Genomic DNA, 18711 nt, shown 5'->3' on the forward strand with positions numbered 1-18711 from the left:
CTGTCTCGTCATCGAAATAAACCCCGTTTTGCTGGCAGAGTCATTGCCTCTGACTGCAACGGGGGGTGCAGAACCCGGTGGCTTCCCCAGGACCCGCCTGGGTGGGCTCGGCCTGTGGAAGGCGCGACGGAGGGGCAGAGGAGTGCTAATGCTCCAAGGAGAAAGACCCAGGAGGTGAAGTACTGTGTGAGCTTTCTTTGCCCTGAACAAGTCTGCTCCAAGGGAGAGGAGGCTCCTCCAAAGTCCTGACTGCTTTATGGGAGCAGTTCCAGAGCATGTCGCCCGGGGACTCGTGAGGCGAGGGGCGTCAGCCAGTGTTGGCAGCTGCTTGCCATGATGGCAAACCCTGCAGCGGGATTGTCTGTCGGTTGACAGATTGTGCTAAGCTGGCAATGGAAATTGTGCTTTGCGCGTCGTCTGTCCCATGAACAGTTCAGCGAGCCCATGGCTCGGGTCAGAGAGTGTTGAGCACAGGTCAACCCCAGCCGCTGCACCCTGGCGCGGCCATGCATCACGCACACATGCAGAGCACGCGCTGTGGCGAACTGGGAATAAGCAACATACAGAACACAGAACGGCCTGTACGGTCGGACCAAAGGTCCATCTAGCCTATATCTGTCTACACCGACAGTGCGCAATGCCAGGTGCCCCAGAGGGAGTGAAGCCTAACAGCAATGACAGTGACTCTCTCCTGCATCCCATCTCCATCCTCTTGACAACACAGGCCTAGGGACACAAGTTCCTTACCCTCCTGGCTAATAGACATTATGGACTTAGTCCACCATGAATTTATCCAGTTCCCTTGTTAAACATTGTAGACTAGTCCCGCTTCACAACCTCCTCAGGGTAAGGATTCCACAAAGTTGATGTTGTGCTGTGTGAACGAGAACTTCCTTTTATTGTTTAAATCTGCTGCTATTATTTCATTTTGTGACCCCTTAGTTCTTGTATTATGGCAATAAGTAAATGTTCTTAATGTTTTCTCTGACATACTGGTTGGTCCTCAGTGTCCCCTGTGCCAGTTCTTAAGTATTAGCTGGTGGGATAAGGGGTGTGAATTGCTCAGAGGAAGGGGCCAGTGCCACTAATGCCGGGCACTCTGTCTCTAGCACTGATGCCTGCGCCCTCTCTTCGCCAAAGGTGCAACTGAAGTGTTGGAGACAAAGGATCAGGTGACCTACCTGGCCAGGAAAGGGGCTGAGCAGACGAGGAGGCGCTGGCAGGGGGGGTGAGTCTGAGGCGTGGCTGAGGTCGAGGAGTGTGAAGTGCAGATGTGGGGATGCTGGCCGCTGCCCCCAGAATGGACCCTCGCGAGGGGTCCGGCTCTGTACTGATTAAGGCTCTGTGTGTAGACCCTGTCCCTGTCATCGAATATAAATCCTCTTTTTACTGGCTGGGTGTAGAGTCATGTCTGACTGCATAAGTGGGGGTGCAAGGACCCTGGGTTTTCCCCAGGGACCCCGCTGGCGAAGGGCTCGGCTTGTGGGAGCACACGGAGGCGAACGGATGCTGAATGCTCAAGAGAGACCCGGAGGTGAAAGGCCGTGTAGCTTCTTGCCCTGAACAAGTCTGCCCAGGGAGAGTGAGGCTCCCAAAGTCCTGCTGGCTTTCTGTGGGAGCAGTTCCAGGGAGCATCCCCGGTGGACCCGTGACACACGCCATCTTCCCTCCTTCCACATGCAGCCCACAGGTCCTGTTCACATTGCAACATACTACCAAACACCGGCGCGGCGCGAGCACACACAGTCACACACACCATCGACAGCACAAGCACACACCCACACACACACAACCCACACACACACACACACACACACACACACCACACACATGTATCTAGCACACACACACACACACACACACAGCCCTGTCATATGCAACACATTCACCCAAACAGCGGCACGCACACAAACACACACATGCACCCTGCCTCTGCCACCCACAGCCCTGTCACATGCAACACACTCACTCAAACACCAGCGCACACACACAAACCCCTCCCCTCCCTCTCCTACCCACAGTCCTGTCACATGCAACACACCCACCCAAACAGCGGCACACACACACCTCCCTCTCCCACCCACAGCCCCGTCACATACAACACACTCACCCAAACACTGGCACACACACACACACACCCCCCTCCCTCTCCCACCGACATCCCCGTCACATGCAACACACTCACTGAAACACTGGCACACACACACCTCCCTCTCCCACTGACATCCCCGTCACATGCAACACACTCACCCAAACACCAGCGCACACACACAAACCCCTCCCCTCCCTCTCCTACCCACAGTCCTGTCACATGCAACACACCCACCCAAACACTGGCACACACACACACACGCACACACACACCCCTCCCTCTCCCACCCACAGCCGGGGGGAGGCTGAGTGAGAGGCTGGAGGGAGTTTCAGTTTGGAGCTGGCTGGAAAATGGAGGGGAGCCCCGACAAGGCTTGGGCTTCCCAACGGGGCTGTGGCCACCCTGGGGCCCCAGATAAGCCTAACTAAAGGGGGTCCTATTGTCTGTGCCTGCAAGACCTGTCTGGGACTGTGTTCCTGTCGTCTAAATAAACTTTCTGTTTTACTGGCTGGCTGAGAGTCACGTCTGACTGTGAAGTGGGGGTGCAGGACCCTGTGGCTTCCCCAGGACCCCGCCTGGACGGGCTCACTGTGGGAAGCGCACGATGGGGCAGAGGATGCTGAATGCTCCAAGGAGAGACCCAGAAGGTGAAGCCGTGTGAGCTTCTTGCCCTGAACAAGTCTGCTCCAAGGGAGAGGAGGCTCCCCAGAGTCCTGACGGCTTTGTGGGAAGCGGTTCCAGAGCATCACCCTGGGACTCTGTGACACACCCCCACAGCCCTCTCTGTCACATGCAATACCAACACCCAAACACAGGCACGTGCACAAACCCCTCCACCCCACATACTTTCAAGCCCCTCAGTCCAGGGGTTTGCAGTTCCAAGTTGAGGACAAAAAACTCCAGTACGTCCCAGCCCTCGGTGCCCCACTGCACTCTCTGTTATTGGACCTGGGGTCATCCGGGCGACTCTGCACCCTCTGCGTGTCCTCAGCTTGCCCCCACATCACGTGTGCACCCCACCACTGTGTTCCCGCTGGGCCACTGGCAGCCCAGCACCCCAAAGCGCTGCCCATCTCCCTGCAAGCTCTGCAATAGAAATCAATCAATTGATTTCCTCCCTGGTTGCCAGGGCAACCCAGGCTCCCGAGGCCAAGGCTGGCAGGCAGGTGATTTGTGGATGCTCTGCTGGGGGAGTCGTGTGCAGGTCCTGGGCCCCCCCCACTGCAGCATTCCCGTGGAATCCTAGTGCCCCGCAGGACGGAGGGACCGGAGAGGGGCCCAGACCCCCTGGAAAGCAGAGCCCCTCCCTGTGGCATGGCCCACTGATGAGGGAGGGGAGAGCCGGGGGAGGCGCTGCCAAGCCCGGGCCCTGGGAGAGCGACGCTGCAGGCCCAGCCGGGAGCATCGGCCCAGCGCCAGGAGAACCATGCAAGGAAGGAGGCCCAGGGCGTGGGGCTGGCAGACAGCAGCTGCTAGGAGCGCTGTGGGCTGGCTGGGGGAAGCAGCAGTGTGGACAGGTGGGCGGGCGACAGGGCCAGGGTGGGCTCTGCCATGGGGACACCATGGCACCGGGAGAGGACATGAGCACAGCTGGGGCAAGGGGGCACCGGCGGGCAGGGCCGGCTTTAGGAAGTGCGGGGCCCAATTTGAACAGTTTCGACGGGGCCTGGCAGGGATGTCTATATATTAAAAAAATATATATATATATAAAAAACACATGGGGCTTGTACTCACCAGGCGGTGCTCCGAGTCTTTGGCGGCACTTCGGTGGCGGGTCCTTCACTCGCTCCAGGTCTTCGATGGCACTGAAGGACCCGCTGCTGAATTGCCGCTGAAGACCCAAAGCGCCACCAGGTGAGTAAAAATTAAAAAGGCGTCTCTAGCCAGGGAAGAGATTCTCACTAGGCGCGGGGCCGTCTTAGGCGCGGGGCCTGATTCAGGGGAACTGGTGGAATTGGCCTAAAGCCGGCTCTGCCGGCGGGCGGTGTGGGGCCCTGCACAATGGGGCTGCTCACTGCTCATGCTGCACATGTGGGTCTCAGGCTCCCGCTACCCCTTTGAGAAACACCCACACTGCCCCCTAAACACACTGAGAAACACACACACCGAGAAACACACACACACTGCCTTCACATGCACACACTGAGAAACACCCACACTGCCCCCTAAACACACTACCCTCACACACATACTGCACCCCCCCACACTGAGAAACACACACACTGTCCTCACATCCACACACACTGCCCTCACACACACACACACACACACTGAGAAACACACACACTGCCCCTCCACTGCCTTCGCACACACACACACTGAGAAACACACAGACTGAGAAACACACACATTGCCCTCACACATGCACACACACTGAGAAACACACACACTGCCCCCCCACTGCCTTCACACACACACACACACTGAGAAACACACACACTGCCCTCACATCCACCCACTGCCTTCACATACACAGTGAGAAACACATACACTGCCTTCATCCATACACACATTGTCCTCACACACACAGAAACACACACACACACTGCCCTCACACACACACACACACACACACACACTAAGAAACACACACACGGCCTTCACACACACACTGAGAAACACACACACTGCCCCCTCCCCACACACTGAGAAACAAACACACTGCACCACACACAGACTGAGAAACACACACACTGCCCTCACACATCCACACACACACACCGAGAAATACACACACTACCTTCATGCATACACACACTGCTCTCACACACTGTCTTCACACACATACAAACACACACTGCCTTCACACACACACACACTGAGAAACACATGCACTGCCTTCACACACACACAAACACATACACTGAGGAAGACACACACACACTGCCTTCATACATATGCGCATTGAGAAACACCCACACACTGCCCTCACACAAGCGCACACACAGAGCAAGTAAACACACACAGTACACAGACACATTGAGAAACACACACACACTCCCGCACACACACACACACAGCAGCAGGCACCCTCCCCTCCCACCCCCACCAGCACCGCAGGAAGAGGTGCGTATGTGCACACAAACACAGAGCAGAACCGCCCTAATTCCCACGCTGCTAATCCGCAGTCACAGCCATGCTGAGAGCCGGCAGCCCGGGCCCGCCCTGCCGCAGCGCTGTAAGAGCTCAAGGACACAGATATTCTGATTAAAAAGCAAGCGCTTGCGGTGCAGTATCACCGGTGCCCACGGTAACCGATTCAGAGCTGGCTATGGGAGGGGGAATCCTCATCGAATGGGGTCCTGGCGGGATGCTGCCGGGCTCGGTCCTCGGCCTGACGCTTTTCAACATCCCCCCGCCCCGATCGGGCAGTAAATATAACCCCCCTGCTGGTAAGATGTGCGGCTGGCACACAGACTGATGGAGTGGCAAACAGTGACGAGGCCGGGCAGGCACACTGAGCGATCGGGGTCGCTACGTAAGCGGGGCCTGTGAAAAGCAAAGCGGGTTAATACAGCCAGGCGGAGTTCTACCCGTAGGACCAGGACATGCGACCAGACCCATGGAAGCGGGGCTGTGCCTTGGGAAGCAGCGATTGGGGCAGAGATGACAAACTGCCCAACACGAACTCCCAGGGCGAGGCTGTGGCCAAAAGGGCGAATGCGATCCCTGGCTGTATGGCCAGGAGGAGAATGGGGGGTGGGGGGATTTTCCCCCTGCACGCGGCACTGGTGGGACCAGGGCTGGACATTGCATCCAATTCTGGCAGCCACCGTTTAAAAAGGATGCTGAAAAATTGCAGACAGGGCAGAGAAGAGCCACCAAACTGATCTGAGGGCTGGTGAAAAATGCCTTAACAAGAGAGCCCTAACGAGTGCCATCTGCTTAGCTTATCAACAGAGCCTGAGAGGCGGCTTGACGCACCTCCCCATGGAGAAAAGCCCAGTACCAACGGCTCTTTGGTCTAGCAGACAAGGGCGGAACAAAAGCTGAAGCCAGGTAAGTTCCAACGAGGGGAGGCACAAATGTTGAACAGTGCAGGTCACTAACCATTGGCACAACCTGCCCAGGGACGTGGCAGATTCCCCATCTCTTGGGGACTTTGCATCCAGCCGGAGGGTGCATTAGCCAAACCCGTTCCTGGGCTCCAGGCAGGGGGAACAAGGGGAATGTCCTGGCCTGTGAGCTGTAGGATGGTCAGACTAGATAAGCTAATAGGCCCACAGGGCCTGGACAACCGTTATCATGGTTCTAGGGCTGGAGAAGTCCCGAGGAGCAGGAGCTGTAGTGAGATAACACACAGCTGAGCCTGCCTTGCTGTATAAAATACGCCCCGGTGCATTCGGTGCTGTGCTAGGAAGTATCATCTGAAATAATTACAGCTACATGGCACTTGTCAAGGAAATGAGCAGACGTGAGCGGCTTTGATCGTGTTTGTTTGCCTGCTCGCTAAGCTGTAAAATAGGGTCCCTGACAATGGCTCTCCCAGTCAGTGAGAGCTCACCAGGGTCTGCTGTAGACACAATGAGAGACACCCACACACCGCACACAAACACACACCTGCAAACACACTCTATTGTGCTCAGATCCCCAGACATAATTCTGCACAAACACACTCAGCCAGGCGTACAGCCTTCCTCAAACACTGACTAGTGCACATACGTGCACAGAGGCATGATCATACACACCCAGGCAGAAAAACACACATACATACACTCACACGCAGCTCTCTAGTCACACGCACAGACATGCCTGCGGTAGAATTACAAAGGCACACATGCACCAGGGCCATTTGTGTGTTCAGGGAGACACACAGGTATATACTCATGCACACCCACACACAGAGGGCTGTTTTCTTGCACACCCCCACACACAGAGGGGCATTTTCATGTGCACACACAAACACACACCCAGGTGTGTCTTCATACACCTCCCACTCACATTCACACAGAGGCATGTATTCATGCACCCACACACGCACACGCACCCAGAAAGATGTGCATTCACACACATGCACAGACAGAGGTGAGTATTCACATGTGCGCACACACAGAAGTGTGTATTCACATACACACACAGGTGTGTATTCATGCACATACACACAAAGAGGTGTATATTCACATGCACACACAGGGATTTGTGTATTTACGCACACACGTAGGTGTGTATTCACACATGCACACACGGAGGCATGTATTCACACACAGGCATACACAGAAGCATGTATACATGCACATACATAGGTGTGTATTCACACACACACAGAGGCGTGTATTCACACACATGCACACACAGGTGTGTATTCACACACACAGAGGTGTGTATTCACACACATGCACCCACAGAGGTGTGTATTCATGCACCCCCAGCCCCGTCTGGAATCCAGCCCACTGGGTTGATACGTGATTCCAGAGAGGTGTGCATGGAGAGGGAAGGCAAGGCGGGTGTGTGAGTGGCAACGCAGTGTCTCTGTGTCTGCGGCTGTGTGGGCAGCCACCTCCGGGAATCCTCGGTTAATTTGCTTTCGCCAGCCTCGCCTCCCCCACACGCTGCGCTGCCCTGTCAGCAGGTGCTGGAGAGACGCAGACACCCCAATACCCCAAGTAACAGCCCTCTGAGCACCAGTACCCTGAGAAACAGCCCTCAGAGTAACACCACCAATACCCCAAGTAACAGCCCTCTGAGTACCGGTACCCTGAGAAACAGCCCTCAGAGTAACACCACCAATACGCTGAATAACAGCCCTCTGAGTACCGGTACCCTGAGAAACAGCCCTCAGAGTAACACCACCAATACCCCAAGTAACAGCCCTCTGAGTACCAGTACCCTGAGAAACAGCCCTCAGAGTAACACCACCAATACCCCAAGTAACAGCCCTCTGAGTACCGGTACCCTGAGAAACAGCCCTCAGAGTAACACCACCAATACCCCAAATAACAGCCCTCTGAGTACCGGTACCCTGAGAAACAGCCCTCAGAGTAACACCACCAATACCCCAAATAACAGCCCTCTGAGTACCGGTACCCTGAGAAACAGCCCTCAGAGTAACACCACCAATACGCTGAATAACAGCCCTCTGAGTACCAGTACCCTGAGAAACAGCCCTCAGAGTAACACCACCAATACCCCAAATAACAGCCCTCTGAGTACCGGTACCTTGAGAAACAGCCCTCAGAGTAACACCACCAATACGCTGAATAACAGCCCTCTGAGTACCGGTACCCTGAGAAACAGCCCTCAGAGTAACACCACCAATACGCTGAATAACAGTAATAGTGCCTCAAGTAACAGCAGTACTGGTACCCTCAACAACAGGAACAGTACTCAAGTAACAGTCCTCTAAATATCAGTAGCAGTGCCCTTCACAACAGCAATGGTGCTAGAGGTGAGAGTACCTGAAGAACAGTACTCCAAGTACAGTATCAGTATCCCATATCAATGTGTCTGGAGTAACCATACTGCAAATAACAGCACCCCAAACAACCCTCTCCATACCCCAGGTAACAGTACTCCAAGTGCAGTAGCACTCCTCAGGGTAACAGTACCACCAGTCCCTGTCCCACAGCGGCAGTGCCCGTCTGACTCCTGCCCGCTCCAGGCAGCTGGTGCTAAAGGAGTCATGTCCCTCGCCTGCCGCCATGGCTGCACCACGCTGATCTATTGCCAGAGGAATTACTGATTTTCCTTTGCTGAGGCCGAGACCAACATCTCCTCTTTGGGCCTCCCAATCACTCCTCACCCCCAACACCGGCCTGCTGCAGGCTGGGCCAAGAATCTCCTTAGCTGGAGGCCTCGGCGCTCCCTGTCTCCAGCCAACAGCAACGCGTCTCGGCTTCGCTGGCAGCCCTGCCCAGCCAGAACAGACGACTCCCCTGTATTTATTATCAGCCCCACACCTGTGTGGGCTCTTCCCACAGCCCCGGGATCCCTTTGCCAAGCCCTCCCTCCTGGCAGAGATGCCACGGGGCACAAGGCCTGTTCCACGCTTTCATGGTCTCAGAGCATTGTGAGCTCTCTCTGTGCCTCCCTACCTGGCCAAGGGCTCAGGGATCCCACCACCCCGGCCTCCACCCCCTTGCCACTACTACAGACTGGCGCGAGTGCCCCGGGCCTGGCTTTATGGGAACACCGAACAACATGGCTAGAAGCTCAGGCTGCAGCATCCCTCTCTCAGGTTGCACTCCCTGGGCCCCAGGGTCAGCACCCAGGCCTCGGGGCAGGCAAAGGCAGCTGGTGCAGCTACCCCTGCCCTGGGCTCGGTCCCTGGAGCCCACGCTCCTTTTGTCACAGTCTCCCCGGCGCTCCCTGGGCTCCCTGTGCATTGCAACGGTTCTCCCAGGCTCTCACCCACCCAGGCGCTGGGTCCAGCCAACCTCCTGGGCCTGCGTCTCTCCCTGCTCCCTTCAAGTATTCAGCACGTCCGCTCTGGGTGCGAGAACCTTCCCCTCTGCAGCACCTGCCCCGGCACAGCCTCCTGTCTCCCTCCTGCCAGGGCACATTAGCCCCTGACCCTTGCTTGGCTGTCTCCAGCTCTCCCGCCCCGCAGCCATGGCAGAGACACTATGCATCAGTGGTGACATGGCAGCCCTGCCTGGTCCACGCTGCGCCTGCCTGGGATCCACTGAGCCCTGCCCCCTGGAACACACCTGGGACACGCTGAGCCCTGCTGGCAGGTCCCGCAGCGTGTGCTGACACCTTGGCATGGAGTATCCGGTGCTGCCGCTCACCTTGGCACAGGTTAGTGCCAGCTTGACCTTGTCGCCTGGTGCAGCCTAGGGGCTATTTTTAGCTCTCCTCTCTGGAGACTCCAAATCTGGCCTCAGACAGCTGCAGTCTCCACACACTGGCTGTCCTCAACCTTCATGTGGGAGTGCCAGGCTTCAAGCAAGAGGCTGCAGCATTCCCCCACCCACTTCTCCAGCTCGCCACCTGTCCCTCCCCACTGAGGTCCAGGGGCAGAGGCCTCCGCCCCACTGGCAAAGAACTCAGCCGTAGGGGTGAAAGCACTTGGCACATCCCAGGCGCAAACGAATACATCCTCCCCTCCCCTGCGAAGGGGACCCAGAACTGCACACCCACATACAGAAGGGGAAACTGAGGCCCAAGGGTCACACCCCATATGTGTCAGAGCTGGGCACAGCCCTCAGGAGGAGTTGGCTCCTGGATCCGTGCTCTCCTGCTCACTCCACAGCGCAAAGCGATGCCCACAGGCCCTGGGAGCAGCACACGCCCAGAGCAACTGAGGCAGGCAGCCTCTTCGCAGGGTGTAAAACAAACTCCCAGTGACAGGAGGGGTACATAGGAACGGGAAGGGCTTTCAGGGGATGGGAGGATCTTTGGAGCAGTGTATAGACAGGAGCCATCCCAGGGCTGCACCCCCTGGCCTGGGGGCCCTGCAGGCACCCTGCCTCAGTTTCCCTCAGGTTCCAAAGTAACTCATTCACAACTGGCGCCTTTACAATAACAGCCCTCCTCTCCTGGGGCCTCATGGAGTCAGATTAACCTGCTCCCCTTTTAGAGTCAGGGGTTTGCAACCTCCTTCCTGCTTCTCCTCACCAGGTTCAGGGGTTACCCCGACCGCCTTCCTGGGGCTGCATCTGCACTGACCGTTCCCCTCAGCAGCTCCCTCTTGGCTGTGTTTGGAGCCTCCTCTCTGAGCCCCTGCCCAGTCATTTGGCCCCAGGTGGGTCTCATCACCCCATGTCCCTGGCTGGCCCCGCTGGGAGACAGGGGATCCCCGCCCTGCCCGCTCCTGGGCTCTGCCGTCCTTGTTGAGGCACTGACTGGTCGCAGGCCCAGCTTCCTCTCCCGCTCTGACCCTGTCAAGGCCTTCGTCCGCTTCCCTGGCTCAGGTGAACAGGGGAACTCACCACCTCCTCCGGCTGCCAGGGCCAGCCCCACTCCAGCTGTGGCACCGGGTGCGTGTGCACGAGCCACACGTGGCTAGAGGGGCTGAGCTGGCGGCCGGGGTGGCTCAGAGCTTGGGAGGAGCCTTAGGGCTCAGGCCTGCAGCGGTGGGACGCCAGCATGGTCTGCTGGCTGGCTGAGATCCCACGAGGAGAGCTGGCGAGTCACAGCCTGGTTCCTAGGGGACAAGTGCCCACCTCAGGGACACCCCCCCACCCTGGCAGAGTGGCTGTGGGGACTGACCCCCCTTCTGGGGCAGGGCTCAGGCACTGGTGGGAGTTCGGGGGTGGTGCCTGGGGGTGGCGTAGTGCTGGTATTGCCAGTTCTGTGCATGGGGCACGTCAGGCCTCGCCTCTCCCCTGGGTGAAGAACACGGTTCCCTAAACCCCAGGGGGTGGCCCCAGGCCCCTGCCCTGCCCAGTGCCCGGCCCGGCAGCTCCATCAAAGACACACTGGAGAGAGGAGCTGCCACCTCAGCCAGCCGCCCGATGGGGGCCAGCTCAGACTCCCTCCCAGCCCCGGGATCTCTCAGCCCAGGCTCCCCTCCAGCAGATTACCCCGCTGGGCAGCCTCCAATGCAGATGCCATTGAAAACGCCCCTCGGCTCCCCCCAGGCTCAGCTCTTGGGAGAGGCACCTGCATGATGGCAGGTCTCTCCTGCTTTGTGTCCCCCTATTAAAAGCTCCTTTTCCCTTCCCCAGCCCCCAGCCCAGTGTCTGCCCCTGGCTTCCCCTGACAGGGCAAGGCAGGGTGCAGATGCCTCCCTTAGAGGGGGGAAACTGAGACATGGAGAGGGGCTGGGATTGGCGCTTACGTGACAAGGTCCATGGTGGGAAGGTGTCAGGGGCTGGTGGTGAGAGCTGGTGGTGGTGGGGGATCTGTAGGGCATGGAATTGCTATGGGAATGGCTGGTGCAGTCAGTGTGGTGTGGGGGTGAGGGGCTGGGCTGAGGGGGGAGGGATTGTTCCAGTGGGAGGTAACAGACCCAGCCCTGGCACCACGTCGGGCACCTTCCCGCTGCTAGCTCTGACCTGTAAAACAATTGCTCCCGGCCCTGCCACCTTCAGAGCTGCCCTCCCTGCCAGGTCCCACTCTTAGCCCGTGTCACAGAGTGTGGGGGAGTCAGGGCCCTGCACCTCCCTCCTCCTGGGATTCACCAGGACTCAGCCAGCCAGTAAAATGACAGGTTTATTGGACAACAGGAATGCAGGCTAAAACAGAGCTCGTAGGTACAACCAGGACCCCTCAGTCAAATCCTTGGGGGGCGGGGGAACAGGGAGCTTAGACCCCAGCCTTGGCGTTCCCTGTGTTCCACCACCCAGCACACAACTGGAACCAAAATCCCTCCAGCAGCTCTGTCCCCCTTTCCCCCAACTCCTCCTCTCCTTTGTCCACTCCGGGGCAGAGAGTGGGTGTCACTTCTCCCAACCCCCCTCCTGGCTCAGGTTACAGCTCAGGGATCTTCCTTCAAGGGAAGTCCCCCATCCCCAATTTAACTCCCCTGCAACATTCCCAGGTCAAATCCGCCCCGCTTCCTGCTCCGTCACACCCCGCCAGCCCCTGCACTGGCAGCAATGCCTGCAGGTCGCTGCCTCTGGCCATTGGCACGGCTGGCACCCCTGCACCTAGCCGCAGGGCCCCTGAATGTGTGCATCACTTGGCCCATCTGCACAGGCACCTGGCCATCTCTGAGGTGGCGAGCGTCTTGGGCCCACCCTGGCCCGTCCGTCTGCACAGCACCTGGACAGCCCTGAGCCCACCCCAGGGTGCAACCAACTCTGCTCTCCTTGGCACCACCTGGGCTCCCCACGCTCTGCCCCAGCCTGGCCAGGGCTCCCTGACACTGGCATGGAGTCAGTGGGGCTGGGCCCTTGTCCTGAAATCCCAGTCCGGAATCTGGAGGGGCCATGCCCCGCTGCCTAGAGACGAGAGCGGGTGGCAGGGTGCTGCGCTGAGACGTCTTGCCTGCCTGTGCTCCGCTGCTGAAGGCAGGACAGTTTGGGGGTCTGGGGTCTGGCACCATTTCCATCAGCAGCTAGTCCAGGCCTGGGTAGGGTGACCAGATGAGAGGAAGAAAATATCGAGACACATTGGGGGTGGGGGAGGGGAATATGTCACCAGCAGAGCACAAAAAATAAAAAAGCGGAGCAAAACAACAACAACAACAACAACACATTCATCGGGACGCAGGACAAACACCTAGATATTGGAACGGTCCCGATTGTATCAGGACGTCTGGTCGCCCTAGGCCTGGGCCCCTCAGCCCTGACTTGCAGCCCCCCTGCAGTGCTCAACCTGACTGTGCCGGCCCTACTGGAGCTGTGCTAACCAGGATTTGCGCCACCGCTCTCCAGCAAAGTGCACAGCCCCCACCGTATCGCTCCCCAGCCACATACGCCCAGGAATCTCCCCCCTTCCCCCAAGAACTACAAACCACTGACCCAGTCTCCCAACCCAAATCGATGGGTCCTGGGCCCCAGACCACTGCACCATTAAAGTCCATGCATCATCCCCATATCCCAAGCTACAATCCATTCACCTTCGGCCCCCTCCTCTCCCCAGGCCAGTCACCGCCGCAGCCCAGCTGAAATCCCGCTGACTCTAAGCACCTGTCCGTGTGTTGTCTTAGGGCTGTGAGAAAAAGGGTTGGGTTTTTATTGTCAGGCTGAGAGCCCAGCACTGGGTTGTTATGACTGGATTGTCATGGTCAGGTTGTGAGCACAGGGCTGGTTGTTATTGTCAGGCGGAGAGCCCAGCGCTGGGTTGTCATGGGTGGGTTGTGAGCACAGGGCTGGTTGTTATTGTCAGGCGGAGAGCCCAGCGCTGGGTTGTCATGGTCGGGTTGTGAGCACAGGGCTGGTTGTTATTGTCAGGCAGAGAGCCCAGCACTGGGTTGTCATGAGTGGGTTGTGAATGCAGGGCTGGGTTGTTACGGTCGGATTGTGAGCACAGGGCTGGTTGTTATTGTCAGGCGGAGAGCCCAGCGCTGGGTTGTCATGAGTGGGTTGTGAGTACAGGGCTGGTTGTTATTGTCAGGCAGAGAGCCCAGCGCTGGGTTGTCATGGGTGGGTTGTGAGCACAGGGCTGGTTGTTATTGTCAGGCGGAGAGCCCAGCGCTGGGTTGTCATAGTCGGGTTGTGAGCACAGGGCTGGTTGTTATTGTCAGGTGGAGAGCCCAGCGCTGGGTTGTCATAGTCGGGTTGTGAGCACAGGGCTGGTTGTTATTGTCAGGCGGAGAGCCCAGCGCTGGGTTGTCATAGTCGGGTTGTGAGCACAGGGCTGGTTGTTATTGTCAGGCGGAGAGCCCAGCGCTGGGTTGTCATAGTCAGGTTGTGAGCACAGGGCTGGTTGTTATCGTCAGGTGGAGAGCCCAGCGCTGGGTTGTCATGGTCGGATTGCGAGCTCAGGGCTGGGTTGTTAAGGCTGAGTTGCTCCTGAGGTCTTAGGCTGCATCTGGTGAGTTAATGAGAACTCAGCGTGTGGCCTTTGTGTGGAGAAGGAAAGCACGGAAGGCCTCAGCCCTCTAACGTGGAGCTGGGACCCCAGGGGGGAACCATCCACCCCAGGCTGCTGCAGTTCAGCATCAGCCCTTGCTCTGAAGACGGTGTCCTGGGGTTTGACCTCTCGTCTCCAGCCCCCACGGTGGGCCTGCGCCTTCCAGCCCATCTGGCTGGGCTTTGCGTGGGTTCCATCAGTCTGTCCCCTGCAGTCTAGTGCTCAGCACAATGGATCCCCTCAGCGTTCTTCTCCCGCCCGCCCTGAAACGTGACCGGCTGGACCTGTGCTGGGCTGAATACAGCCGGCTCCACCCTCCTGCCCTCAGAGAGGTGCCTGTTCTCTGGGGGGCATCGGGCACTGTGGGTTTGCACCCTGCCTCTACTCCAGTAACTGGGCCTGGTCACTAGTGCAAATGTCGGCTCAAAGCTGGCATCTGCATGGGGCCCTCAGGGCTTTCTGTGCAGCACTCCCTGGAGCGGGGAGGGAAGGAGCTCTGATCTCGCCCCCTCGTGGGAAAGCTCCTGGGAAGGAGGGAAGCCAGCTGCCCCTGGGTGTCTCTGTGCTGGGTCTGTCAGACACTGGGGTGGGTCTGGTGGTCACGGCAGTCAGGCTGCCCCTGGGGCTGGCATCTCCTCCAGCCGCTCCGCCCGGTCTGGGTGCAGCTCCCCCTCCCTCCTTGGGTCTCCCCACCATGTCAGGGCAGCTTCCCCGGCTGAGGGCCCATGGCTGGAGGAGATCCCCAGCTAGGCAGGCCTCCCTGACGGTGGGTGTATGCTCTGCCCCTGCTGGTGGCCACCCTGCACGGCACAGCGATGGTTTCTGTGCCAGGGCAGCAGCTCCCCTTATACTCGGTGAGGGGCGCGTGGGGGGAGCACATGGCAGCCAGACGCCCAGGCTGGCACAAGGTGGAGAAGGAAAGATACCTCCTGCTGCCTACCCCGAATCCCTGCTTTGGCAGCAGGGCCCTGGTGCCTGTGCTGGCCAGGGGAAAGTGTGGCTGGAGGAGGTGGCCTGTGGAAGCTGCTGTGGCTCATGGAGGAGGATGCAGCTGGGTGCCCCGTCCGACGCAGCGCTGTGCCGGGTCGCTGTCACTGAGTGCCCCGGGGAGGAGGAGCAGAGCAGCAGGACGGTCACTGCTCTGTTATACGGAGCCCAGGAGCTCGCAGGCTCCCTGCACTCCAGGCATGCACTCTGCCCCTGTCGGCTCTGCCACCTGTCACTTCACCCCTCGCTTTTCCTCACTGGAGCCCATGGCTGCCCGGCCTCCCAGCTCATGGGCTGGCGTGTGTGCAGGGTGCTGGGGGCGCGGAGGGGAGGCTGCAGTCAGAGGCTGGGGAGGGCTGGGGCAGCCCAGGGAGGGTCACCGGGGGTGAAGGGAGGGCGAGAGAGAGGCAGGAAGAGCTGCTGAGCATGAGGTGTGTCCAGCTGGGGAAGCAGGGAGCTGGGAGCACTGACGGTCCCGTGGGAAGGAAGGGCTGGGAGCGAGTCACCGCACTACGCTCTCCGGATTCCAGCCGATACAGGCCGGGCGAGGAAAGGGTGAGATGGGCACCTGGAACCAGTGATGCTGCCCCAGGGCCGAGGTGCCTGTCCCTGGGTGGGGCAGACGGACAGACAAACTTCAGGCCAGGAGAAGCTCCAGAAGTGACTCCGGGTGATGGCCCAGGAGGGTAGAAGTGTGAGAAGCCCATGTCTGGGCATTGCCAAGGCGAGATGGACCTTGCAGGGGCACTGCCCCTGGGGCTCAGCAGTGAGCTGTGGGCTCACACTCCCCGGGAAGGCAGGAATGACCCTGAGACCTGGCCTTGTTGGGGTCCCTGTGTGGGGCATGGCCCAGCAGGGGCTGACAGCCCCATCTATGTGCAGGGCAACAAGGGACAGCTCTGGGTGGGCTGGGGGCACTGCAGGTGCCTGGAGAGAGGACAGGGTCTCAGGGCCCATTGTCCCCCAAGCTGGGCTCAGGGCGATTTCCCCAGGGCCAGGGGGTTGGGAGAGGGCTACAGTTTCCTCTGAAGCCTTCAGCATCGGCCCCTTCTTGGAGACTGGGGAGCAGGCAGCGTGGGCCGGTAACCTGCGCCGGTTGGAGGCTGGGCTAGCATTCCTGGGAAGCCCAAGAGGGGCGCTCCCTGCACCCCCTGCTCCCGCTTCATTGGGGCAGGGCCCCCTGGCTCTGTTCACCCAGCGTGGTTCTGCTTGCGCCGGGGCCGCGCTGCAGGGTCGCCTGTGGGAGAGGGGGGCAAAGGGACTGACCAGCAGCCGTGCCTGGCCCATGCAGGGCAGCTGGTTCCCGGCTGCTGGCCCCCTTCCCTTGACTTGGGCGTGGGCAGGGGCAGGCAGGCCTGCGTGGCTCAGCAAAGCCGGGTTCTGGAGGCAGCGCTGAGGGGCCCAGGATGCTATTTTCACTGGCTCTGCCTGCCCCCACGTTGGCTCTGAGCTGCACCGGGACCCAAGTGGCAGCCCCTGCGAGCAGAGGGACCCAGCCAGTGCTCAAGCTGCCCCTGCTCTGTGGCTAGCTGGGGATTCTAGCCCCAGGGCTGCCTGCCAGCACCTTCCCCAGCACCCAGGCCACTCGGACGAGATTCAAGCAGCAGCAGGAAGGGAAGGTGTGGAGCAGCTCGAAATGGGGCTTTCCCAGGCTGCTGAGCTTGCAGCAAAGCAGCCGATGGGGCTCAGGGCAGCCTGGCACCCTGGCCCCAGGGCAGGAGGCTGGGCTCTGTGGCCTCAGAGAGCAGGAGATTTTGTTGTTCTGTCGCATGTCTCCATCTCCCAGAGGGCAGCAGAAATACCAAGACAGCACAGTCCCCTACCCTACAGCATACTCAGCACCCCTCCCCCCGTTTGCATGGAGCTCCCACGCCCACCTGAGACCCCCTCAGGCCAGCACCCACATCGGGACCCTGCACCCAAGGGAGAGAGCCAACCGACTGGCCCTGGTGTCTGACTTTCCGCCCCAAGGCGACACCAAGGCCAGGTCCCCCACCGGCTCAGACTGGCTTTGAACCCCTGCTCCCCAGGCCAGCGAGAGGGGTGCCTGTTCTGGAGAGGAGGGGGGCCAGCGGGGCAACGTGCCCCGCCCTGTCACTAATGACTTCCCGAACGCTCTCCGCCGGGCATTCGCAGTGGGCTCGGCGCTGCTCCCCCGGACAGAGGCTACGCCTCACTTACCGGAGAGGGGATCCGGATGCGCCGCGAGCCCTAAGGAGCTGCCTGCACTGTGCCCATTCCGTCTGCTTCTCCCAAACGCCTCCTCCTTGCCTGCCTTCAGTGCATCCCTGGCGGGGCTCCCTTGCTGCCCCAGAGAGGGGGTGCCGGGGATGTGGGTGCCCAGAGAGGCGATGCCTGCGACTGGAGCTGGGAGGCTGGTACCCGGAGCAGATGCTGCCAGAGGATGCGGGAGGAGGAAGATGCTGGCAGCTGGTGGCAGAGCCTAGCGCGCGTGCACACGGCTGTGAGCAGGAAGCAGGGCTGAGCAGATGCCGCCTGGCTTGCTGGCCCTGTACCAGCTACTGCCTGAGCTGCGCTAGATGCCTCGCTGGGAGATGAAGCGGGTTTTTAACCAGTCTGACGTTGGCTGGGACATACCAATAAAATCCTTCCCCATGTCTCTGGCTCCCAGGCTGAGCTGCTCTCATTAGTGACAACCTCAAGGACTGCAGCGTGGGACTGCAACCACTCAGGAAAGAGCCGAGCAAGGTCAGCCAAGCCTCTCCCTGCCCCACCCAGCCCCCTCCCAGCCCCAGCCCCAGCCCAGAAGATCCCGCAGCCTTTGGGGGCTTTAACCCTTCCCTGCCTAGAGGGGTACCTTCCCAGAGCCAGAGCAGCAGAGCCGGAAAGGGCTGGCTGGGGGCTCCCCAGCCCACGCCCCTGTGGCCAGGGTAGATCGGTCCCTCCTGTATGCCAGGTTCTCTCCTGGCCATCCAGCGAATGGAAGGTCACGGTGAGCTGGGTGTAGCTTACTGAGGCCCTGCACGCCCTTGGCATGCAGCTCATACCACCTGGCCCCTGCCACACGTCAGCTGGGGGCGTGTCTCTGGGAATTGGCCCATCTCCCTTGCAGAGCTGGGTGCAAATCCCAGACTAGGTCACAAGTGAAATGAGTTTGGTGGATTCTCATTCTTTTGAATGGCCACAGGGTTGGCCACACGAGGAAGTAACTGGGAGAGGACTAGGAGTGGAGGCCGGGATGGAAGGGCTCTGACAGAGATGGTGACGGG

At 59.4% G+C, this 18711-nt stretch overlaps 1 protein-coding gene across 2 annotated transcripts in view; it reads right to left on the reverse strand.

Annotated features, from left to right (window-relative positions):
- Positions 1–18148, reverse strand: part of PHF24 (PHD finger protein 24) — a 34720-nt gene extending 16572 nt beyond the window's left edge. Inside the window, exon 1 of one of the 2 annotated variants that reach the window (XM_032800424.2) lies at positions 17663–18148. The gene's annotated coding sequence lies outside the window, so the exon portion shown is untranslated. The remainder of the gene's footprint in view (positions 1–17662) is intronic. The other variant, XM_032800423.2, reaches the window with a different exon arrangement.
- Between the last annotated feature and the right edge of the window lie 563 nt (positions 18149–18711).

Source organism: Chelonoidis abingdonii, chromosome 6, assembly GCF_003597395.2.
Source record: "Chelonoidis abingdonii isolate Lonesome George chromosome 6, CheloAbing_2.0, whole genome shotgun sequence".
Taxonomy (NCBI): domain Eukaryota; kingdom Metazoa; phylum Chordata; order Testudines; family Testudinidae; genus Chelonoidis; species Chelonoidis abingdonii.